Source organism: Capricornis sumatraensis, chromosome X, assembly GCF_032405125.1.
Source record: "Capricornis sumatraensis isolate serow.1 chromosome X, serow.2, whole genome shotgun sequence".
NCBI classification, from domain to species: domain Eukaryota; kingdom Metazoa; phylum Chordata; class Mammalia; order Artiodactyla; family Bovidae; genus Capricornis; species Capricornis sumatraensis.
Genome location: NC_091092.1, coordinates 55668423 through 55695497, shown reverse-complemented (window position 1 = coordinate 55695497; position 27075 = coordinate 55668423). Strand labels below are relative to the sequence as shown.

The 27075-nt window shown below is 40.4% G+C and overlaps 1 protein-coding gene and 1 pseudogene across 1 annotated transcript in view; one reads left to right on the top strand and one right to left on the bottom strand.

Moving 5' to 3' along the window:
- AFF2 (ALF transcription elongation factor 2) overlaps positions 1–27075 on the bottom strand; it is a 387822-nt gene that overhangs the window by 248311 nt on the left and 112436 nt on the right. The gene's annotated exons all lie outside the window — the stretch shown is intronic.
- On the top strand, positions 19557–20255 carry LOC138071014 (vesicle transport through interaction with t-SNAREs homolog 1B pseudogene; annotated as a pseudogene).

The following is a 27075-nucleotide window of genomic DNA, read 5'->3' as shown; positions in this document are numbered from 1 at the left end:
CCATATTTCTCCCTGAGGACACACTGAGAGACTCTGTTGAAAGCCAGAGGAAATGTTTGTGAATTCTGTCAGAAAAGAAGGAAGAAAGGTGACATCTCTGATTCACTCTTTATGCTGCTTTCTGTAATTAGGTAATAGCGGTGGAAATTAGAATTCTTTCAGAGAAGGCCCATCAGAACTGCACTTTGGCTTTTGAAGCAGCTTCATTCAAGGCTGCCTCCCAGTCTTCAAGAGGTGTGTCACTGTTTTCATTCTAAACAGCTTGGGGAGGTCCTAGTTTGTTTATTAAACCTGGCATATTAGGTAGGTCTCAGCTTGGCAGTGAGTGACTTTTCCAATCAGATGAAAATTCCAACTATTGTGCATTGGAATGAAGAAAATCACAAATGGCCTAGTTTCCATGTTTTGTTTTTTTAACTTTAATATGCTATTTATTGTTATGGAAAGGGTAAAATTGGCTTTGGGGCAGATTGTTTGGTGAAAAAAATGAATAAGCTCTTTCAGGTGAATTTTCCACCCTCTCTGCTCTCTACCTGTGGCTCAAAGCACTGACATCAAGAAATCCTCTTTCAGAAACACCGGGGAGCTCTGCAGCTTGCATGAGTCAGCTGCTTCATGGGTTCTTTCACGAGGAGCCTGAGAATTGATGAAATTACTGGATTCACTTGGTGGGACAATGATTTCTCATCCGAGACAGAGCGTGGCTTGGGTTTCTCATAATCACAGGACATAGGGGAAGTGAAGTGAGACCCAGGATCAATGTCCCTGAAGCGATTAGAATCTATTTATGATGGATATAGGGAGAGTCGAGGGCATTTCCTTGAACAAAACCATCTGTAGGATAACATAATGATCCTTCCATCCTCAAACCATAATGAAAAATGTCTCCACAGTTGATCTCCCCTTCTGTGATTTGGAATTAACATTGTGCACAATGCATTCTGTGATTACAAGAATGTCAGCTAAGAACGATGGCAGAAAATGTCACTTTAAGAACCACGTTGCTTCTCCAAACACACTGCGCTCTCATTGTCATGCTGTGTTCATTCCTTCTTACCTCAGTAACAATCCTTGAACTCCATTCACAATATTTCTTGAGCAGCCAAAATCCTTCATTCTTCCTGGTTTGGGTTTCAATGTGGCTTTTGGTCATAGTTCAAAAGAGATAAAATAGGCCCCAGAACCCATAAAGTCATGCAAATAATTAAGTCCAGTATGAAAACTTTTGAAAGGTCTTGAAGGAGAATGGGTTATAATTTTGTAAATATCTTCAAGGATCATGTGAGCCAAGACAAAGACTCTTCCACAGAAATGTACCTTTCCAGAAGGGCTCCCTTCATATGACAAACCAGCTGTCTGACATTTCCAGGATCCACATCCAGTGACCCAGTGACACCAAGGGAAACAAGGCAAACAACTGTTCTGCTTTCTCTGGGACTATCTAGAATAGCATTGAAAATGCAGAACATAGCCAGGACATACCCTTCTACTCAGACATACCCTCCTTCCCTGGCAGCAGGGGCTGAATCACTGCCTGGGCCTAGGCTCAAATGTCAAGAATAAAAAAGGATAGGGTGTTCCTATTTTTGAGAGACACCCTGTCCACAAAGCTTCCTGAATGGCAAAGATTCAGCCTTATACACTGGAACATCTCCAAATGCATCAGTAATAGCTAACAAAGAAGTAAGGGAAAGTATTTTGGAATAAACATTTAGAAACTCCTGATTTTTTAAATTGTCAAAAGAGCAAAACTTCCAGGGAATGCTAAAAGTCTGCAAATAACAAATGCTGGGGCGGGGGTGGAGAAAAGAGAACCTTCCTATATACTGTTGGTGAGAATGTAAATTGGTGCAGCCACTAGGTATGCGTGCTTATGTGCTAAGTTGCTTCAGTCATGTCTGACTCTTTATAATACTAAGGACTATAGCCTAGTCTATAGGCTCCTCTGTTCATGGGGATTCTCCAGGCAAGAATATTGGAGTGGGTTGCCGTTTCCTTCTCTAGGGGATCTTCCTGACCCAGGGATCGGACCCACATCTCCTGCACCTCCTGCATTGCAGGCAGGTTCTTTACTGCAGAGCCACCCTGGGAACTGGGAAAACAGTATGAAGGTGCCTTAAAAACCTAAAAATACAGCTACCATTTGACCCAGCAATCCCACTCCTGAGCATATATACTGAGAAAACTCTAATTCAAAAAGATACATGTACCCCAATGTTCACAGCAGCACTATTTACAAGAGCTAAGACATGGAAGCAAACCTAAATTCCCATTGACAGATGAATGGATAAAAAAGATGTGGTGTCTATATGTACAATGGAATATTCAGTCAGTTCAGTTAAGTTCAGTTCAGTTGCTCAGACATGTCTGACTCTTTGCAGCCCCACAGACTGCAGCACGCCAGGCCTCCCTGTCCATCACCAACTCCCGGAGTTTACTCAAACTCATGTCCATAGAGTCAGTGATGCTATCCAACCATCTCATCCTCTGTCATCCCCTTCTCCTCCCGCCTTCAATCTTTCCCAGCATCAGGGTCTTTTCCAATGAGTCCATTCTTTGCATCAGCTGGCCAAAGTACTGGAGTTTCAGCTTCAGCATCAGCTCTTCCAATGAATATCCAGGACTGATTTCCTTCAGGATGGACTGGTTGGATCTCCTTGCAGTCCACTCAGCAATAAAAATGTTCATAACCCCTGATCCAATAATTCCACTTCTAGAATTTTATCCTCTAGGAAGAAAAAAGGCAGACCTACATAATACTGCTTATTGAAGTTCTATTTACAATGCTGAATAATGGAAACCTGAAGCAGGAGACCTGGGTGCAATCCTTGGGTCTGGAAGATTCCCTTGAGAAGGTAATGGCTACCCATTCCAGTATTCTTGCCTGGAGGATCCCATGGACAGAGGAGCCTAACAGGCTATATGTAGTCCATTGTTGGACATGACTGAGGGACTAAAAAACAACCATGTTAGGAGCATGACATAGTAATCTATATATGTGCTTAGCCATGTCTGACTCTTTGTGGCTTCATGGAATGTAGCTTGCCAGGCTCCTCTGCCCATGGAATTCTTCAGACAAGAATACTGGAGTGGATTGCCATTCCCTTCTCCAGGGGATCTTCCCATCCCAGGTATCAAACCTGCATCTCTTGTATCTCCTGCATTAGCAGGTGGACTCCTTGCCACTAGCACCACCTGGGAAGCCCAAATCTATATATTAATATATTGTTTTCTAATTAATATTGCATGTATGCTGCTCTAAAATTTAAATATCTGTGTGTGTGTGTGCTTAGTCGTTCAGTCGTTTCCAACTCTTTGTGACCCTATGGAACAGCCTGCCAGCGTCCTCTGTCCATGAGATTCTCCAGGCAAGGATATTGCAGTGAGTTGCTATTTCTTCTTCTGGGACATCTTTCCTACCCAGGGATCGAACCTGGGTTTCCTGTGTCTCCTTGCATTAGCAGACTGATTCTTTACCATTGAGCCACTTGGGAATCCCCAATATGTATATATTATATGTGTATTATATACATGCATATGCCTGCATGCATATGAAAAAGAGAAAGTGTTAGTGGCTCAGTCATGTCCAATTCTTTGTGACCCCATGGACTGTAGCCCACTAGGCTCCTCTGTTCATGGGATTCTCCAGGCAAGGATACCATGGATTGCCATTCCCTTCTCCAAAGGATCTTCATGACTCAGATCCACCAGGGAAGCCCATGCATCCATATATGCTCAGACATATATGTATGTGTATATATATGTGTAGTACATGCATATTATATATACATGGGGCTTCCCTGGTAGCTCAGACAGTAAAGAATCCACCTGCAATACAGGATATCTGGATTCAATGCCTGGGTTAGGAAGATTCCCTGGAGGAGGGGATGGCAATCCACTCCAGTATTCTTGCCTGGAAAATCCCCATGGACAGAGGAGCCTGGTGGGCTGAAGTCCAGAGGGTCCCCAAGAGTTGGACATGACTGAAGTGACTTACCATGCATACATATCTATATCTATAATGGAATACTATTCAGTTGTAAAGCAAAATAAAGTAAAAATAAAAATTTAAAAAAATAAATAAATAAAGCATGCAGCCTAATTAGTAGAGAGAGAGAGAAAAAATAATAAAACCTGGCTACTTAACATTGAAAAAAAAGAGAGAAATCCTGCCATTTGTGACATTGATGGACTTTGACAGCATGAATATTAGAAAGACAAATACCACACGGTATTGCTTATATGTGGAATCTGAACAATAAAAAGTCAAACTCATTTAAAAAAAAAGAGTAGAAGAGTTGTTGTCAGGGGCTGGGCTGGGGAAATAGGGAGAGGCAAAAGGGTACAAACTTTCAGCTATTAAGATGAATAAGTTGTGAGGATCTAATGTAAAACATGGTGACTATAGTTGATAACACTACTGTATCACTGAAATTTACTAAGAGAATAGAACTTTCTCACCAAAAAATAGAAAACTAGAGATAAATATTTGAGGTATGGATGTGTTAATTGACTTAATGGGGGGGGGGAGTCTTTTCAAAATAAATATGTATATCAAATGATTATGATGAATATATACTTTAAATTTCTCATAATTTTATATGTCATACCTCACTAAAGCTGAAATAAAATTAAATTTGAAAGAAAAAAAAACAGGATGTGTAAATTGTTTTCAGAGGAACAGGACAGGAGGAAATTGGGAAGTGATGGAAATGTTTATGGCATAGATTGCTGTGATGGGTCCATGGGTGTATACTAAACCCTGAACTCATCAAGTTGTATACATTAAATATGGACTGCTTTCAATGTGTCAATAAAATGGTTTTTAAAAATTTGTTTAAATAATTGAATATAGTACTGGCCACGCCAAAAAGTTATGCTGCTGCTAATTCGCTTTAGTTGTGTCCGACTCTGTGCAACCCCATAGATGGCAGCCCACCAGGCTCCCCTGTCCCTGGGATTCTCCAGGTAAGAACACTGGAGTGGGGTGCCATTGCCTTCTCTGCAAAAAGTTATATCCTGAGGCAATATTGTCATAGAATGAAATTCCCTATATACGCAGAATGGAATTGGAGGGGATAGACTTCTACAGTTGGATTTCTTCCTATTCTTCCCTTTCGGAAGACACGAACTCGTCTTCAGACCCTTTCATTGAACACTATGTCCTCATGCAATGGCTCCCTGACATTTCTGAACATTCACTGTGACCAGGATCAGTGGGCCAAATGGAATGATGAGAAGTCAAGTTCATTCCTTATATTTAGTATCTCAGTTTCACATGGAGGGGCACCCCAGGTGGCTCAGTGATAAAGAATCTGCCTGCCAGTGCAGGAGACACAGGAGATGTGAGTTCAATCCCTGGGTCAGGAAGATCCCCTGGAGAAGGAAATGGCAACCCACTCCAATATTCTTGCCTGGAAAATCCCATGGACTGCTGGGCTACTGTCCATGGTGTTGCAAAAAGTTGGACACAACTGAGCGACTAAGCACCTAGCACCAGTTTCATATATGCTACTTGCTTTCAAAAACTGTAACTTCCAAGAACAGACATCGTGCAATGCTGTCACATGAGCCCTCAAAATATTCATTCTCAGCCACCTAGATCTAATCAACCAGAAAGCGATGAAGCTTTCACCACAAAACATTTGTTTCACTGATTTTATATTTAAAATTCAAAATTATACTTTCAGTCACTGTCCCCAGGCAGGTTTCAATACTATTCAGACATGGTGAGTAAGTACTCAGATTCACTAATATCAAGATAACATAGGGAAATAAGTCAATTTTTAAATTGTCTTCTTTTTTTAATTTATTTATTTTAATCGGTTAATTACTTTACAATATTGTATTGGTTTTGCCATACATCAACATGAATCTGCCACAGGTATACACGTGTTCCCCATCCTGAATCCCTCTCCTTCCTCCCTTCCTGTACCATCCTTCTGGGTTGTCTCAGAGCACCAGCCCCAAGCATGCAGTATCATTCATCGATAGTTCTTTATTAATTATAAAGGACACAAATAACCACTGTCATATGAAATGTTAACATCCCAAAGGCATCAAACTCCGAAGACTCATACTTCACCAGCTAAGAGGCAAGCATAGGTAACTCTCTCATACGCGATCCCAGTTCAAGGTACATGGCACAGTGAGGAGAGGCATTTACTGTACTCATCTAACTGTTCTTGCTGTCTGCCAACTTTAGTCAGCTCTGTTCTTTGGCCAAGGCAGCTTTATTTGAATGGTATATAAAACCATATAAACCATATGGTATGGTATAGAAACCATATAAAACACAGCTATCCTTTTATGCTAAGTATTTCACAAGGTTTATTCTTTGTAATCCTTACTGATCCTCTAAGGTAGGTGCTATTATTATCCCCATTTTACAGATAATAAAAATGAGACTCAGGGCAATTAAATATCTTGCCCACAGGAGTATGAGGCAGCCCCTGGATGTAAATGCAGGCTGTTATACTCCAAAGCCTAGTATATTCTAATCCTCTTACACTGCTCCTCACTGATACAGGCCCACTCTTTCAATATTTTGTCAACCCCAGTACCTCAAACTTGTAAATTAATCATTAATCATAAACCTGACATCTAGTCGATATTCCAACTTCAGCTATTTTGTTTTACTAATTTTGCTTGAAGGAGCAAAGGGCTCAGATGACCAATGGCATGTTTGTTTCAGGGAAAGTGTTTAGGAATTCCAAGCAAAATTTAAGAAATGTCTCATAAGATGGCTTGGTAGACAGAAGCAGACAGAGAGATGGATATATACATATGTGTGAGCTTCCCTTGTGGCTCAGATGGTAAAGAATTTGCCTACAATGAAGGAGACACGGGTTTGACCCCTGGGTCAGGAAGATCACCTGGAGAAGGAAATGGCAATCCACTCCAGTACTCTTGCCTGGAGAATTCCATGGACAGAAGAGCCTGGCAGGCTACAGTCCATGGGGTCACAAAGAGTATGATATATATTATTTATAAAATATCAATTAATAATATATAATATTATATATAATCACCAATATAATAATTAATATTTATATACTTAATAATATATTACATATAAGAATTATAATATATATATAATATATTATTTTTGGACTTCCCTGGTGGCTCAGACAGTAAAGTGTCTTGCTTACAATGCGGGAGACCTGGGTTCGATCCCTGGATTGGGAATATCCTCTGGAGAAGGAAATGGCAACCCAATCCAATACTCTTGCCTGGAAAATCCCATGGACAGAGGAGCGTGGTGGGCTACAGTCCATGGGTCACAAAGAGTTGGACACAACTGAGCGACTTCACTCAAGAATTATTTTACATAAACATCTACCCATAAATATAAACATATACATGGATATTTCACTATATGATATTTTTAACAATGCTTACATATCTTGGATACTGTTGTTAGAAAATTCTAAATACTTCCTTTGCCTAAAGAATAAGATGCTGTCACTGTGGTACTGTGATCTTACTTCAGACTATCTGCAGATGTGCAATACCTCTTCTGTCTTTTATGTTTTCTGTCGAGAAATTTGGCCCATAGAGTCAAAAATCAACAAAACATGCAATTCCAGCTCACTGTAGAAGCTGTCACCCCCATTAGTTTGTGATTTAGTGTAACTTGAACAGGAACTCTCGGCTAATTTGTTAAGGAACAAATACCCTGGGATCCACAGCTAGGAGGTCAGACCCAAGGCTCTAATTAACATAGATTGGGAAAAACAGAAATGTTTTTCTGTAACTAAATATCATAATTAAGCACAGACAAGATTAAGCCTTGAACTGCCTCAGCATCACAATGATTTCCAAACAGAAGTGAAAAAAGTAGTTTCAGTCATGATCAAGACAGGAGTAAATATATAACATGGAAAGAAATGACTGAACATGAGAGTTTCTGGTGTGAGTGCAGGTAAAACGAGAACCTGATGCCAAGATGGAAAGCGATCAGGAAATTTCAAATATTAATCTATCCCCTTTACTCAACTTGCTCTGACAACTGCAAAAATGTAATCACCACTACAATCAACATGAAAAACCCCATCTACAAGCTTGAACCCAATCAGCATGTCTATGTCTTCATCAGATTTAGCCACAACCCATAAAGATGCTATGGGGACAGCCCTGTTACTTATTTTATCATAATTCTTTGTATATTTGTCTTAGCCCTCCAAATAGATTATGATTTCTGGGGTGAGGAGGACAGGGGTTAACATATTATTCCTCCTGTATTCCTTAATGGTATAGTTAAATCGAACAGTCTCTCAATAGGAAAGGGCCTCTACTCATGAGGAGTTACCACTTTTCAGCACTTTTACACAACCGCTTCAACAATGGCTAATGGTTCCCTCAACAATGCATAACCAATACACTAAGGCTGAATGGATTTTCTAACAGGGCTCCATCCTACTGGTTCTGGGAAAGGAAATGGGGGAGGGGCAGAGCAGAAAGAAGGGTCAAAGTTGACTCATTCCATTAGTTGGCATAAAGAAATGTCAGATGTTTGGCTCCATACAAGGAGCCCATAAACAGCCCTTGAATTCTCAAGGCAAACAAATAAATCTTCTCCCCCTCCCCCGCCCTTTTTTTCCCTCCTTTTTCCACCACCACAAGAATTGATATTTTGTGATTTCCAGTCACTTCAGAGATAAACCTCAATTTTTTAGGGTGTTATCTTGAGCGGTTGGAGAGGTTTAAAACCCAGAAAATAAGATCAAGAGTATTCTGGTCCCCAGACTGTTACCATGAAACTCCTTCTGAGATCTCCAGGGGTTTTGATTTCACAATGGTTATTTCTAAAGAACAAGTATACATATGAGGGCAATTCTCAGGTCAAGGGCATGATCCTGATGGTCTTTGCTACTGGGAAATTTATAAAGAAGAAAAAAAACAGATACCAGCTTTCATTTCCCAGGAAAAAAAAATACTTTTTAGAGATCTGGAAAACTAAATCAATTCCCCAAAGTTCCTTAGGACTCTAAGAAGCCAAACACAATTATTGGTAATTAAATGTTGAATTAATGCTTATTAAAGTTAGCTTATTAGATTAATAGAGATAAAAATTCTCAATGGTATGGCTGATAATGTGTATTGGTTACTATATGTAGGATAATGAGGGCTCATATAATCCATGTGTATTGTACATTAGTGCTCTTTTATAGAATTTGGAAGATCATCTGACTAGGTCCAGTGATTTTGGAAGCTTACAGCTGTGCTTTCTGCCTTCCTGGTCTACTCTTGATCACAGCCCTGACTGATTGGAAGGGAAGATCTTGACCAGAAACAGAAGGCCCATATTGCATTGTTCTTTCGGGTGCAAAGAAAAAAAGCATTTGGTAAAATACAGGGCCATTTTGGAGTTTACATTATGTACATTTTAGCTAGAAACATTCAGGAAGAATGGAAGATGATGACTCTTCCAGAAAGAGTGGGAAAGATGTTTGAAAGTCTTAAGTGGCAGACCAGGTAGGAACGGCTTCCATGGAATTTAGAGCAAACCGTCAACGTGGTGTCAGCGATCTAGGAAAAAAATTTTCAGTTCAGGGCATTGTATAGACCCTCAGAGTTCACTAGCTATCCCAGTCATAATCAACAACAACAAGGGGCCCTCTGCCACCTGGTAAAACGCAGGATACACATCAGCACTCCAGGAGACCAAAACAGACACAGCATTGTCTTCCCTCAAAAGACCAATGTTGATGCTTTGCCAACCAAAGAAATCAGAAAAGCTTATCACAGGGGAAAAAAAATATCCGACTAATGAGATAAATAAAGATGTGCCACAGCATATAACACCGATGCATATGTGACAAAATCAGCTGGGCCCTGTGACTGGGAGGTGGCTTCTTAAGTCCATTTAGGTTATTGACTCAAAAGTTTCCAGCAATATATAATTGTGCATACAATTTACCCCACAGTGTATAATTTTCTGAGTCAAAACACAAACTTAAAAATAGCTGCAAAACTATCAGAGCAGTTACAATTCTCGGATTCTTTTGAAGAATTTAAACTAGCATTATCAACACTCGGGGGCAGTTATTTTTGTAAAACAAGAAATAAAGGATATGTTTCATGACTTCCAGACAAGGAAAAAAGACTATGCATATTATAAAACTGTGGACTTGAGTGATTCTGGTAGGGTTTAATTTCATCCTATTTCTTCCCCTACAGACCAACAGCTATGGCACCACATAACCCCCCAGGTCTTAGCGCTGAAAAAGGAGAAGTGAGCCTTACTAATGGCTGCTCAAGCGCTCCCGACTCTGGCCTTTGCATCTGGGCACAGGGGTTGAGGTGTCCTGGGAAAGGAGAAGCATCGGCTGCAACGGGACTCTGAGAGGAGAGAGGGGATTTGAATGTTGTTAAAAGGTACAGTTTTTAAGAAATGGAGTCGATGTCTACAAATCCTCTTCTTAATGAAGAAATCATTGAGAAGTTCTTGGCAGAACATCAAATCCTGCATTTAAGACAATTAAAATGGTATAATGCAAAAACTATAATTAGAGACATATATGTGGAAGTAACACACTACTTTTCTTCTCTGCCATTAAAAGAAAAACAGGAATTTTTGCCAATGGTCATTAGGGTCTTCATCAGATAATGTTGCCTTATTGAGGAGATGGTTTCAGCTGCCACAAAGGTTAAATTAAAAAACAGCAAATGCCCCAAAAGGGCTATGTCCTTACATCACTGTTTAAATTTTTGCACAATATGATTAAATCAGGGGCGTGTTGTGGCTCGTTCAATACTAATGTGACCATGACATTCTCTCACTTGAAATACAGTTTTTTTTTTTTAAATTGGGATGCTATTCAGGAATAAAACGAGATGTGCAAATTCCATAGCTGTTAAATGAGTTGTTTGATCCCCCAGTGGTTTGACTAAATTACCCTCTTCAGCCTGCCTTCCTCACTCTACCTGCTTCCTCTTCCTTCTACCTATAAACACCAAGAAAGCTCATCCTTGGTCCAAGGAATCATGCTGAGTACTGGACATATGGAGATCGGTGCACAGTCTAGCAGTGGATAAAGGCTAGAACTCACAAAGTCCATATAATAACTCGTTGGCTCTGCTGTATTTGGAAGGCGGCTATGAATTAGTGGAGAAGAAGGAGTGAGAAAAGTAGGGCCTGGAGAGTGAACAAACAGGTCATGGAATCCAAGAGGCCTAGTTAAGAAGGTGAGGGATTTTTATGTCACAATTATTTAGACATGTGGCCACCCAAAACGAGATGGTGGCTTCTGTATTCAGAAGCTTCTGTGTCCACTGGTACCCACATACACAATGATGCTCAAGTCACATGTGCTGTCTCCCAGAGCTGTCTCAGTACCTTCTCATGCTCTAATGTGCCTTCTCCTAGAGGAAAGCTGACCCGGCCACACACTGTCTGCCACGGTCAGTAGGCCATCTTAGAGCTGTGCAGAAATGCAGCACGAGTTTAGGAATCCCAGTACCACACTCTCACATTCCCAGGGCAATTTTATTTTACAAATACCATGAGAGCATAGAGAGAAAGATCTCACTCTCACAGATATCACAATGCAGCTAATGAATTAGCTGTTCAGAAGAGTCGGACAAGATTGGGCGACTGAACAACAAGATGGGGGAAAGGATTCAAATGGCTATCCAGATAATTTATTAGCTGCACAGCACTTCAAATCCAGCATTGTGAACTGGCCACATGTGACCAAAGCATGTTAGTAACTGCATCAAAAATGTCGGTGAGACTAGCAGATCTGTACAGAAACTGGCTCTTTCCTTGAAATATTAGGCAACAGTGCTAGCACAGAATATGAAACACGTCTGTGCTGTAAACATGATATCTTTATGTACTTTCAATTATGATCTGTAAACACTCGAGAATTGGGAAATATGCATAAATTGTTATACTTGGTTCAGAGAATGAAAATGAATCCTGTAAATTCTTGCCATCAAAAGAGGAGTCAAGGGTATGCTGCTTTATGGAGGCAGGTTGATACATAGATATCTCCAGTTCAAGTTGCTCAAGGTCTCTCAGGGAGATGAGACATGGACATTAAGAATCTGAAAAAAATATGTATGTATGTGAATGTGTCTATACATACACACACACACACACACACACACACACATACATATAGTATAACTGAATCGCTTTGCTGTACATTTGAAACTAACACAATATTATTAATCAACAATATTTCAATTAAATAAATAAACAAATAAAAGAATAACAAGGCAGGTTGTGACATGTGGCCTAATAGTGAGAGTACTAATAACAGAAACAGACAGAAACAGGAACAATAGCTACCATTTGCTAAGTGCTTATTGTGTGCCAGGTACTGGGCTCAGTCTTCTACCTCCATTATCTCATTTTTAATTGTTGCAAAACCTCTATGAGGCACTTATTATTTCTAGTTTGCAACTGGGAAATGTATGACTTAGAGACGTCCATTGCCCTTCTCAGTGTGATACAGTAAGTACTTTGTACAATGCAGATTTAAATCCTAATCTGGGGCAAGCAGAAGACAACTGGAAGTGCAAGAAGGGAGTCTGGGAGAGATGGCACAGGTCAACTACCTGGTTAAGAGAATTGACACACTGGGAATGAATAAATCTGATGGCTGAGTTTGCTCATGGTCAAAACACTAAAATGATCCCCCAGGCTGGGGCAAGGAAAGACACAGGATGACAGATGGGAAGGGGAGACGAGAACAAGCAACATACAATGTCAAGGAAAGAGTTCTCGAAAGAAGGGTGGGAAATGTTCTCCCCTCAAAAAAGAAAATCAAGAAATATAAGATAACAGACGGGATCACTCTAAATGAATGTTAGAGGTGTGAGATCCAGCACTGTGGTGAAGAAAGTGCCCACAATGTAAGGAAGGGAGGTGACAGCAGTGAAGAAACAGAAAGATTTTGGCTCAGATTCCATATCAGTATCTTAATTGCTACACTCTTAATCACTTAACCTTCTCAAGCATCAGTTTTCTCATCTGTAAAATGGGCTTCAATGCCAGCTACCTTGTAGACGCTGTGAGAAAATGAGGAAGGAAAGCGTGCTGCGTGGGGTTGTAGAGCATTGGGTCTGGGTTTAGGGCAAGTGGGGTCTCAGTGCCAGCTTGGTCACTCCCTCCCATGTAGCCTTGGGCCATTCTTCAGATGCTCCGGGTTTTATAAAGTAACTAGCCTGCCCAAAGTAGGTGCTCAAGGATTGTGGAACAGATGTCAGTATAATTCTTAATGAAATTAAAATCTGCAATTAAACTAAATTCTACTCTCAAAAAAGGTCAACAAAATATGCAATAAAAACAGACTTGTCAAGCAACATAAATTTCACTACCTTGAACAATTTTCAAGCAGCAGAATGATTAGTTTGTGTATAATCTCAAACATGGAAGGCCAATACACATGCAATTCTATTTAGGAGAACAGGAAAATGAAGATGTATTTGTGGCTGAACTTCGGGCTGGGGTTTCCCCTTTTAAAATTCTATGAAGCACAGCTTTTACAGTTCCTCTGAAAATTAGAACAAAAATGGGAGAAACTTTTCCCAAGCCTAAAGGATATTATTCTTGGCAATAAAGAACCATGAAATTAATGAGCTGTCTACTAAAGATCTACCATTAAAAATGTATATGAGAAAACTGGTCTATGCAAACTCCATTCCCTCCACTTGTAAACGCTATCCTGGGAGTTAAACTCAGCACTTAGGAAAGTTCCATTAACTGTTGCAAACTGCCCAGATCTCAGTCAGCTGTGAAAGACGCATTTGTTCTCCCCTCCCCCACCACCGGGCTCCAATGGGAAACGCGCTTTTCCAGAAACCTCCACTGCTGTCTCCAAACAGGGTCCCAAGTGCTCCCATTTGCTGACTGGGATGCTCCCTAACCCACTCCCCCACCCTGCAGCACCCTCCCTCTCCAAGGCACTGCACCCATCGTCTGCTAAGAATGGATGGGGGCCCATACTAATAGGCCCCACTCACTGCTTAGACTGGAAAATGAGGAAATGCTAATGAAATTGCTTTTATGGGCTGATATTCATGGATGGCAGAAAGGGACGTTTTGGAATGAGTCCAGGATTTGCTCTTCGGGAGAATTTTAGCTCCCGGCCAAAGCTCGGTGGCCAAGTGCACACGTGGGCACACCCATGCCCGCACGCACAGTCCATAAAGGTCACCAAGCACTTGTTAACCTTGAAGGGAAAAGAGAAACCTCAGGATTTCCCCCCAACAACACTCCGAGCCTCTTGTAAATCATCTTCATATTCATACACTTAAGCATTAATTTACATACTTAATTTCTGACAGGCTGACAACCGCAGCCCTTCTCCCCCTCAGTGTAAAGTGAGAAGTGAATTGTTATTCAGTGTATCCGTTACAGTGGTAGTGGCACTAACTGTATTTTATATAATGTGCTATCTGCACAAAGGCAGATAAGAATTTGATTTAACATCCAATTAAAAGCCGTCATTGAAAAATTACTTCAAATAAGCCTTTTATTTTCTTTAATCAGTCTTCAATTCAAGCCTTCCTTGGACCTACTGAACCAAGCATCAGGACTCATGAATTTTGATTAAAAAATTTGAGCCCATTTCTAACTTAAGCAGATTTTTTTGTTGCACTGTTTGATAGAAATTTAATAAATCTATGAATCCTAGCCAGCATCATTTATCATCTTTTTTTCCGCAAGACTGGCCTATTATACCTAGGCAGTAAATTATGAGGGAACCAGCAAACCAAAACTTTTCAGCCCGTTACTGAAGAAGAGATATAATCACTTGCATTGAACCATATAATTATAGTAGAATATGAAGCTCTGAAACATTAGGTCCTGTTTTGAATATGTAATGTCCATGATTTGAAAGCCTAAAAGATTTCTAGCTGATCCAATATAACTCAGTTTACCATCATATAAAAGTATTGGTTGTTGATCAAAAATAACAGCAAGAAAACAACAACAAAAAACCCTGCAAACAACAAAATATTCCCAGGCAGAAATATTTGGGATGCCACCCTGGGCGGTGAAAGGCAAATGGAAAACCAAAACCCTTCAACTTCATGCTTTATAGTTCATGTCTTATATATAAAGTTTCAAACTGTGTCCCTTTCTCTGGCTCTCTGAGCTAACAGATTGATTTCTGGCATATATGCTCAAGGTTGTACTTGCATCCTTCATAGAGTTTTAGTGGGCTTAATGTATATTCAAAAATTACTAAAATTTAAAAAAAGATATATATATATATATATATATATATATATATATATATATATATATATATATAAACCTTCTTCTGTGAATCAGGAACTACACAGAGCCTTGAGATACAGCAATAAGCAAGACAGGCAATTCAAAAAAGTGGCACCTGGGACTTCTGTGGTGGTTCAGTGGTTAAGACTCTGTATTTCCACTGCAGTGGGCACAGGTTTGATCCCTGTTGAGAAACTAAGGTTCTGCATACTGTGTGGTGTGGCCAAACACACACACACACACACACACACACACACACGCAAATGACACCTATAACGTATGGTAAGTGCTTTGTGAGGATACCAGCAAGTCAAGGATCAAGGGAGACTTCCTTGCAAGTGTCATTTCAGCTAGGTCTTGAAGGATGAGCAGGAGTTCGTGAGGAATAACCTACTTTCCTGCTAACATAAGTTTTCTCGATACCTTTGTCTCTGCATGTGAATCAGAATGGCTTCATGCAGAATCACAGGATCACAGTGAAATATGTACTTGAATGAGCTTTGTATTTTTCTAAGTGAAAGTTGCTTAGTCGTGTCCAACTCTTTGTGACACCATGGAATATAGTCCATGGAATTCTCCAGGCCAGAATACTAGAGTGGGTAGCCTTTCCCTTCTCCAGGGAATCTTCCCAACCCAGGGACTGAACCCAGATCTCCCGCATTGCAGGCAGATTCTTTACCAACTGAGCTATCACGGAAGCTTTTTCTAACAGAAATAATCGAATGTCTAAAGCTTCTCTTGCGTCCAGGAACCCCACCCCACTCTGTCTGCCTCTCTGCCAGCATACCAATGACTACACAGGCTGAATTTCCTTCTTTCCAAACTCAGCTGATCCTTTCACATTTCTGTGCTTTGGTACAATCTATTTCTACCTACTAGGACGTCATTCCCAACCAATTTCTGCCAGTGAGTTGGCCCTCAGTCTTCAAGAAGCAAATCCAGTCTGAGAAACCATCCCTGATGGCAGAGTCCCTCATTGCTTGAGTTCCCACAGCATCCTGGCCATTTCTCTGTTAGAGGGCATGGTATTGCCATGGCTCATTTACTTGTCTGTCTTCTACATGAGACAGAAGATATCAGGGAATGCAGAATGAATGAATGAATGAATGAAGTAAATCGATAAAATGCCTTAAACCTCTTACTATGCTGTTTGTAAGTCAGTGGTAATTCCTTTGTAGAAGGGAAAACACTAGCCTAAAACCTTTAGGCAGGGGTTTAATGTGCTCCAACAGATAAATGGCATTGATCCTTTTAGCAAAACCAACACTCAGATTGATACAATGAAAATAAGAGAAGGGATTCTGTCTGGCTTTGCAACCTGTGTTCTCTTATTCATCTTCCAAAACACTCTGAGTATAAAAGAAGGCGAATGATGCTATGAAATATTCATTTTTTAAAGGCTTGAGAGAGAAAAGGTTAGTCCATAGCTGAGTGAAAACTAAGCCACATCTTATAAACACGAGCAGTTATCCAAAGGAGAAAAAGAATTTTCAATGAAAAACCTATCTGGGATCCAAGATTAATGAAGAATAGACATAGAGAGAAGACTATGCTCCTCGTCTGCCTGTAGCACCATCACACGCTACTAACAAAGGAGCCATTTCTACTGATATGAAGTGAAGAAATTCACTTTTAGCTTTGGCTACTATTATTTTACATTGACAAGCAACATACTAAATGCTTTTTTTCCTGCCAATAAAACAGTTTGACTGTCAGCTTATATTTACTGGTTCTTACTGCACATATAGGCGGGCTACAGTCCATGGGGTCGTGAAGAGTCAGACACAACTTAGCAACTGAACAACAACAACAATTGTCATAGACACTGCAGGCCTCAGGATTTAAAGAAATGAGAACAGTAAACATAACAGTCAGATAAAGGCACTGGTGCAAGAAGTCTGGGTTAAGTTTCAAAATACTTTTAAAAACATTTGCCGAAGTCTTTGTTTCATTTTAAGCAATGGACATTTCAAGCAAAGTAAAGTCGGTATGTTGCTGATCCAGCATGCTTGGGGCTGGTGCACGGGGATGACCTAGAGGGATGTTGTGGGGAGGGAGGTGGGAGGGGGGTTCATGTTTGGGATCGCATGTACACCCATGGTGGATTCATGTCAATGTATGGCAAAACCAATACAGCATTGTAAAGTAAAATAAAGTAAAAATAAAAATTTAAGAAAGTACACAAAAAAAAAGAAAAAAGAAAAGATCTTTGTCCTCAACATTGAGTGATAAATACAGAATTCTCAGTTATGAATACTTTTTGACAATATTTTAGTCATTGATTTAATTTAGTCAACATCTTTTAAATGAGAGATCTATATGACAGCAAAAGTGTATGGAATACAAACATCACAAGCAATGTAACAGATGAGTGACTAAGTGGAGAAAAAAGTTGCATATATCAGATAAGAGAATTTTTTAAAAGAGAGAAAAAATAGCAGTTCATATTGTGGTGTCTTAGTACTATTCCCCACTAATAAGAATCAATAATGCCTGGAGAAATAGCTCATTCCTGGTCTGGGACAGAAACATAAAGGATAAATAGAGAAATGTAAAGGATAAGCCTGAAACGCTTGTCAAATGAGAAATTAAACAGGCAACTAAAGATGACTAAGGTCATATCTGGCTCCTACTGGCCAAATTTGGGGTAACTTGAATGTGAATAAGGGCAGTAAATGCAATGGATTGAAACACGTCCCTATATTAAAATCTGATGTCATAATGATGCTTAAAAATAAGCAAAAATAAACAAAAACATTTTGGTTAATCAATGAAACTAGCTAGGGCACACACCATGTACTCTGAAATTTATAGTAAAAAAAAAAGAGAGCTTAAAAAAATTAATTAATTAATTAATTAATTAACTCATCAAAATGTTGTTTTGCAAGAAGCCAAGAAGCACTTGACTTCTAGAAGAAATCCAGGGCAGAGGAGGGAGGGTGGTCCATGGAGCAAGTGGTGAGTGGAAATTAGAAAATGTCTTCCACTTCCCCATATCTGCCTATGGAACATCAGATGCTCACATGTGGTCAGCCATTCACTGTCTGGAATACAATAGATGGATAAAAATTTTAGAACTTGTAGGTCTGGGGAGATCAGTTAGTCCAAATCTTTAGACAGTCCAGCATTTTACTTATTTATTTGTTTATTTCTTGGCAGTGCCATGTGGCATATGGGATCTTAATTACCTGATCAGGGATTGAACCTGTGCCTCTGGTGTTGGAAGCATGGAGACTTAATCACTGGACCATCAGGGAAATCCCAAGACACTCCAATGTTTTAGAGAGGAAGGCACAGACAGGAAATGACTGGTTCAAGGTCATAGAGTGATGAGAAACATGCCAACACGGAAACCTAGGAGTGCTGATCATTAGTTGATCTATAATACAAAAGGACATTGATAAAGGAAAATTTACCAGAGCAATAATCTGCCAAGAGCCCATCTAAGTAAAGCAGGGAGCTGGGCACAAAGATCACCCCTTTCCATGCCCTATAGAGACAGCTTGGGAAATCCTAGCTTGTCTTTCACTTAGCCAAAGTCCTACATGTTAAAGGATCCGGAATCTTCATTGAATCCCCCCTTCACCAGTGAGGGGCACTCCTACTTTACAGATAAGAAACCAGAAGGTGATAATGACAAATCTGGGGGTAAACAGGGAAGCCAAGCCAGCTTAAAGCCAGACAGCTATAGAGACTCCCCCTTCGTATCTTTCTTCTTTGGACCTGATGCAAAAACAAAACAGAAACAAAAAGGAAACACTAAGGTGACTCTTCCATACAACAATACCTTTTTTTGTAAATATTCAAAAGTGCTTAGAACATTAGCAAATGACATGTTTCCATTGGAGCACTGTCACCTTGCAAAGGGATGGCACATGCTAGGAGAAAGGCACTGAGAGCTTCAAGTGATGATTCTGAAGCAATCCGATGACATGGGATAACGTTCACAATACTACTTTAAGAGGAGCTAAACGAGGTACAAAGCTGGTTGCAATGAAAATCCCAATGCTTGTCTCCTAGGTGCACATACATGTACAAATAAGCCATCAGGTCAATATTTCTGGGTGGTGATATTATGCCTTAACTTTGTTTTCTTCTATATACCTTGTATACCTGCAGAGTACTTAACATTATATAATAATAAAGTTTTATCAGGAAAAACAGATAAGACACTTGGTTACAAGCCAAGTTCTAGCCCTAACCCCACCACTTACTGGATTTCTTATGCTGTTTCTATACAGAAATCCCAGTAAAGTGAAAAGAATATAACAAAACCACACATTTACAGATTTCTTTCTATACATTTCTTATGAACATGTTTGTTTATGCTTCTATATCTTCTTTTGAACTGCGTTATACACCCCTATCTTTTCATAACCCTATGATGTCTAAGCTGCGAACCTACCGGAAGGACCTTGCCAAACTCCATCGGGAAGTGAGAAGTACGCCTTTGACAGCCACTCCTGGGGCCCGAGGAGACATGAAATATGGCACATACGCTGTGGAGAATGAGCATATGAATCGGCTACAGTCTCAAAGGGCATTGCTTCTGCAAGGCACTGACAGCCTGAACCGGGCCACCCAGAGTATTGAGCGTTCTCATCGTATTGCCGCAGAGACTGACCAGATTGGCTCAGAAATCATAGAAGAGCTGGGGGAGCAACGTGACCAGTTGGAACGTACCAAGAGTAGACTGGTAAATACAAGTGAAAACTTGAGCAAAAGTCGGAAGATTCTCCGCTCAATGTCCAGAAAAGTGACAACCAACAAACTGCTACTTTCCATCGTCATCTTACTGGAACGAGCCATTCTGGGAGGCCTGGTTTATTACAAATTCTTTCGCAGGCATTAAACCTGTAGGGAAGGGTTTGTGGACCAGAACTGTGACTCTGTGAATGAACGGCGTTAGAGGTGTGAAAAAAAATCTTATTGCTGCTGTGAACTAGCGGTTCAAGAAGGCACTGTGTAGCCACTGTGGGTGGAGGGAGGAAGACGGAAGACCACTGAAATGTGAAGGAACAGTAATAAGACCAGTATGATATACCAAGGTAATAAATGTCCTTTATGACTTCTTTAAGTTTAAAATAAATAAATAAATAAAAGTCTTTCAAACTAATCCATTCTCTGTTTAGAGGCTCAGGTGGCTTATCTGTTAAAGAATCTGCCTGCAATGCGGAAGATCTGGGTTCAGTCCCTGGGTTGGGGAGATCCTCTGGAGAAGGGAAGGCTATCCACTACAGTATTCTGGCCTGGAGAATTCCATGGACTGTGTAGTCCTTTGGGTCGCAAAGAGTTGGATACAAATGAGTGACTTTCACTTTAACTCTTTTAAAAGTCTTTCAAACTAATCCATTCTATAGTTAGTGGTTTTTGTTTTTTCCATTCTTTGCCAGGATGCCACACCCCTAATCACTTAGGAATCTACTTGTGATAGAAACCATTTAAGGACTCCATTTTCAATCATATAATTAATATGCCCTCCTGTGATCCCCAAACAAAGTCCTTTTTATAGATCACATTAGAGTTTCTGACTTTTCTACATGGGTATATCCTCAGTGTTCTTTGTTGTTGGGTGAGTAGACCTGTTCAGGAGATGAAAGAACTCAGGGACCTCCAGTAAAATGTAGAGAGCAGAAAGAGGAAGAAAAGAGGAAATTCATCATGTGTACCCCTCTGACATATTCACAAACACACCCACCCCTTACCCACAGCTCAAAGGGTCATTACTGAATGTAAGTTTTTATTGTTTAACAAGACATGGAGAGTGAAACATCCACACACAGGAAGAAACTGCCAGGTATCCATATGTATTTCATCACAGAAGTCTTGAAGTTAATACATTGGAACATATGCAGCTACAGTCTTGATTGTAACTCATGTGCACAAAGAGACAAGCATCATCTCTGATGGACTGCATTCATTTCTTTAAATATAGCAAAAAGGTGGAGATATTGGAAAAACAAATTTTAATATTCTAATATGTACCAACCCTTTAACCTCTTTGAAAAATGATAAACTATATGATAGGACCACTATATGATTTAGCCATGTTCCACCCCTAGTACAGTGTTACTGTGTTTTAACAAAATGCAAGAGAGAATGAAATAAAAAACACAGACTGTGTTAAAATTCCAAAGAGCTAAATGCAGCTGAAAGGCAGAATAACTAAAGAAAGGATAGTTATGTATAAAAATAGCCAAAGAGCCTCAAATAGAACTGGGTATCAGACAATCTTAGATAATATTTTTGTCCTCATTCTTGCAGGAATAATTATTTTCCCAGCTCTTTGGTTTTTCTTACCATCAAAGATAACACACTGTAATGCTAGCTTTAATGCCTAAGATGTATGTGGTTCCCACACAGGTCACATGCTCTGATCTGTCAAGCCACTGCAGAATTCAACAGTCTATTCTTATCTGAACCTCCCCCTAAAGAGTTTGGGTGATCTAATTTATAGCTGCAGGCACACACTGAGATTTTCTTCAGAGTCAGGTTCTAGTGCTCCCACTTTCTTGCTGTGTGACTTTGGAAGAAATAACCATCTCCTTCTCTGGATCCAGGTTGACTCACCCATTAGACACAGTAGGTACTCTCAGAGGGTTTTTCCCGTTGTCATACCTGTTTCTCTGTATATATTCAAAAAGTTTGAAGTCACATAAAAATATAAAGGCAAATGACTTATAGAAAATCAGGTTCACAAGGGACTGTTTGGGCAAATTGGGCTTCCCTGGTGGCTCAGCGGTAGAGAATCCACCTGCCAATTTAGGAGACGTGGATTCAACCCACGGGTCAGGAAGATCCCCTGAAGGAGGAAATGGCAACCTTCTCCAGTATTCTTACCTGGGAAATCCCATGGACAGAGGAGCCTGGTGGGCTGCTGTGCATGGGGTCACAAAAGAGTCAGACATGACTTAGCTACTAAACAGCAACAACATTTTGGTAGACAGTTTTCATTACCTTCATTATTTGGTGGAAGTAGCAGGGAAAGGAGCCTCTTTTCATTGGTAAACACTGAGCTGGACTTTAAAAATCTTCTTGATTTCTAAAATGGTTTTGGTGAACATGCTCAACATTAAGACACTGAGCAACCAAGAGAAGGGCCTGTCCTCAGTAGTTATCATCTGTGTCATTTTGGGATTCAACAGGGAAAGATGGAGTGGTAGTTTCCTTGATGTAGTGAAGATATCACAAGGTGGGAAGTTAACATGGACTTGGGCTTGAATTCTGGTTCCATGCTTACTTCATGGCTTTGGGAATACTGGCTGATCACTCAGTGGAAATCTAATACTCAGTCCTTACTTCCTAGGGTGTTGGGAGGTTCTAATGAGATGGCAGGCATGCAGGCCTAGCAGAGTGCCAAGCACATAGGTGATACTCAGTAACTTTAATCCTTAACACCAAATTCAGACTTAAATTGAAGAAAGCAGGGAAAACCACTAGACCATTCAGGTATGACCTAAATCGAATCCCTTATAATTCTAGAGTGGAAAGGAGAAATAGATTTAAGGGCCTAGATCTGATAGATAGAGTGCCTGATGAACTATGGCATGAGGTTCGTGAAACTGTACAGGAGACAGGGATCAAGACCATCCCCATGGAAAAGAAATGCAAAAAAGCAAAATGGCTGTCTGGGGAGGCCTTACAAATAGCTGTGAAAAGAAGAGAAGTGAAAAGCAAAGGAGAAAAGGAAAGATATAAGCATATAAATGCAGAGTTCCAAAGAATAGCAAGAAGAGATAAGAAAGCCTTCTTCAGCGATCAATGGAAGAAATAGAGGAAAACAACAGAATGGGAAAGACTAGAGATCTCTTCAAGAAAATTAGAGATACCAAGGGAATATTTCATGCAAAGATGGGCTCAATAAAGGACAGAAATGGTCTGGACCTAACAGAAGCAGAAGATATTAAGAAGAGGTGGCAAGAATACACAGAAGAACTGTACAAAAAAGATCTTCATGACCCGGATAATCACGATGGTGTGATCACTCATCTAGAGCCAGACATCCTGGAATGTGAAGTCAAGTGAGCCTTAGAAAACATCACTATGAACAAAGCTAGTAGAGGTGATGGAATTCCAGTTGAGCTATTGCAAATCCTGAAAGATGATGCTCTGAAAGTGCTGCACGCAATATGCCAGCAAATTTGGAAAACTCAGCAGTGGCCACAGGACTGGAAAAGGTCAGTTTTCATTCCAATCCCAAAGAAAGGCAATGGCAAAGAATGCTCAAACTACCCCACAATTGCACTCATCTCACATGCTAGTAAAGTCATGCTCAAAATTTTCCAAGCCAGACTTCAGCAATATGTGAACCGTGAACTTCCTGATGTTCAAGCTGGTTTTAGAAAAGGCAGAGGAACCAGAGATCAAATTGCCAACATCTGCTGGATATTGGAAAAAGCAAGAGAGTTCCAGAAAAACATCTATTACTGCTTTATTGACTATGCCAAAGCCTTTGACTGTGTAGATCACAATCAACTGTGGAAAATTCTGAAAGAGATGGGAATACCAGACCACCTGCCCTGCCTCTTGAGAAATCTGTATGCAGGTCAGGAAGCAACAGTTAGAACTGGACATGGAACAACAGACTGGTTCCAAACAGGAAAAGGAGTATGTCAAGGCTGTTTATTGTCACCCTGCTCATTTAAGTTATATGCAGAGTATATCATGAGAAATGCTGGACTGGAATAAACACAAGCTGGAATCAAGATTGCTGGGAGAAATATCAATAACCTCAGATATGCAGATGACACCACCTTTATGGCATAAAGTGAAGAGGAACTAAAAAGCCTCTTGATGAAAGTGAAAGAGGAGAGTGAAAAAGTTGGCTTAAAGCTCAACATTGAGAAAACGAAGATCATGGAATCCGGTCCCATCACTTCCTGGCAAATAGATGGGGAAACAGTGGAAACAGTGTCAGACTTTATTTTGGGGGGCTCCAAAATCACTACAGATGGTGGCTGCAGCCATGAAATTAAAAGACGCTTACTCTTTGGAAGAAAAGTTATGACCAACCTAGATAGCATATTCAAAAGCAGAGACATTACTTTGCCAACTAAGGTCTGTCTAGTCAAGGCTATGGTTTTTCCAGTAGTCATGTATGGATGTGAGAATTGGACTGTAAAGAAGGCTGAGCACCAAAGAAGAATTGATGCTTTTGAACTATGGTGTTGGAGAAGACTCTTGAGAGTCCCTTGGATGGCAAGGAGATCCAACCAGTCCATTCTGAAGGAGATCAACCCTAGGATTTCTGTGGAAGGAATGATGCTAAAGCTGAAACTCCAGTACTTTGGCTACCTCATGAGAAGAGTTGACTCATTGGAAAAACTCTGATGCTGGGAAGGATTGGGGGCAGGAGGAGAAGGGACGACCGAGGATGAGATGGCTGGATGGCATCACTGACTCAATGAACATGAATCTGAGTGAACTCCGGGAGTTGGTGATGGACAGGGAGGCCTGGCGTGCTGCGATTCATGGGGTCGCAAAGAGCTGGACATGACTGAGCGACTGATCTGAACTGAACTGAACTTTAATCCTACTCTCTTCCATTTTCAGTGGTTCATCTCTAAGTACCACTATCCCCATCGCCCCTCTTCCAAACTTGGGCCAATCTCTTGAGCTGAGATCAGATAAGATGTCAAGGTCAAGAGCCAAAGAAGGGCCTATTACAGAAAATGACTCCATAGACAACCTCTGGGAGTAGAGTGGTTACAGAACACCCTTCCTATGAGAGCCTCGTGTGGCCTAGGATGTCCCCATGGGCTGAACAGAGGCTTCCAATCCCACCTTGTTTTATTTCTATAAGGTGATGCCATGCAAGGATATTTACTAGTCTTACTGAGAAAAGCCCTGTTGTTAGAACTGAGGCCATGCATGAAAATAGCTGGGTAGGTGTTGGTCTCCTTCCCTTTAGATTATAGACAATACACCACACAGCTACATAACTGGCTACTTTTATCTCCCTGAACAAATTAGCATTTGGTCAGGCCCACTGTCAAATTAAGACATTTCCCTGTGCTTGGTGAGACTGAAAGCCTCAATTTCCAAGCATTAATTATATCTGCTGGTGGGTGGTGCCTCTACTGGTTAACACCATGGCAACATTCCAAAGGGGAAAGAAAACAACCTACAGGCAGAAACACACAAGTCATGGCATCTCTGGAAGTGTGACTTTTGCTTTCATCAAATTGTATTTTTGCTCATTGGTAGTGTTCTGTTTCATTTTCAGAAAAATCCCTGTATGGACCCCTCCATGTCAGGGATCATAGATAAGCCTACTGAACCCCTCCCCAACCTGCAGAGTACCAGCTCAGTTCCTTAGATGAAATAACCATTTATTTGAATATTTACAAAAAAAGAAAGAAAAGTATACTAGGCTTCAGAAACATAGTATTTTATCACAGAAAGATCATACAGTGTTTAGTACCTAAGCTAAGAGTGATAGGGGCTTGAGAGTTGTGTCACAAATATTTTTGACTAAGTTCATGACAGTTTCACCTGTCCATAATCAAACGTCCTAAATGGATAATGTAAAGCACGTGGGCAATATGTGGCATGAGTGGTGAAAATATGCTAATATTTGACTATTTTATTCTTGCCAGTTAACTGATGGGAAGAAATAGTGAACCCACCTCCAGATGAAACCTTGTAGGGAAAAGAATAATTATTATAATTGTTTGAGGTCGACCACTGTCATTGATGGAAAGTTAACTGCATGTCTAAACCAGGGTCAGTAATAACCTCTTGACCAAAGATCAAATCATGCTTCCTCAGTTTAAATCACATCTTTTACCACTGTAATTTTAGTCCTGTAATTCTGGATAAATTATCTAAATCATCTATACTTAAGTTTCCTCATTTTACTGTAAGTGTCATAATTGTGTATTAATTTAATTGATGTAAGGATTAAATGAGTTAATAAACGTAAGTGCTTAAAATGGAAAAAACAAATCATTTCAAATCTGGTGCTATTTATACATAAGGAGAAAGGAAGCCACAGACATGTCATTCGGTATTGTTTGACTACAAGAGTGGTCTGCTTATTGGTTTCTTCCTGCCTTTAGTGACAGGTAATTAACCTGGATAAGCATGCGCCCTTTGCTCCAAATACATTCTTCATCTCAAACAGAAACTTCCAAATAATCCTTGAGAGTTTTCAAAAAAATAGTATGGGGGGCATCTTCTTCAGCCCTCCAACTAATGCTAAGAGGCTGGTGGGACAGATATCAGACTGTCCCATTTTATACGAGACAGAAGATCAAAATGCTGAAATGATTGACTCCAAATCACAGTAATAAAAAAAATGAGCACCTGGGGCTCACTGCACCCTGGGGCTTTTGAATCTGTATTCAAACTGCCTTCTAAATCCTTCCTTTCTAAAGAGAAACAGGGCTTTCTGTTCAGAAGTAAGTGCTATGTCCCAAATGCTTCCTTTCGTCTGTTACTTCAAAGAAAAGGTGGAGGTTATGCTGTGAAGAGAAATTCTACTTCTTAGCTGCTTGGAGGTGGGGAATAAACAGTGAACCAGTGATCTGATTGCAAGTCAAGGCCAGTCCCACACTCTCAGAGACTAAATCTTCCCATTCCTATTAAAGCAATCCATTTGGATGGATTGAAATGTCGGCCATCTTGGTTTAGGTCCTTTGGGACTGCTCCTTCACCAGAAACCAGCTGGTAAGGTGTACAGGCAACTTGGCTCAGCATGGCCAAGTCCTGACGTGTACACACGTGCAGAGAAATGCTGCTCTGGAAGGCACCTGGAGAAGCTCAGGGACAGATCCTTTGGAGTCTTTGGCGGGTAGAGAAGCATCAGGGAAATTCAGGCCACTGGAGGAACT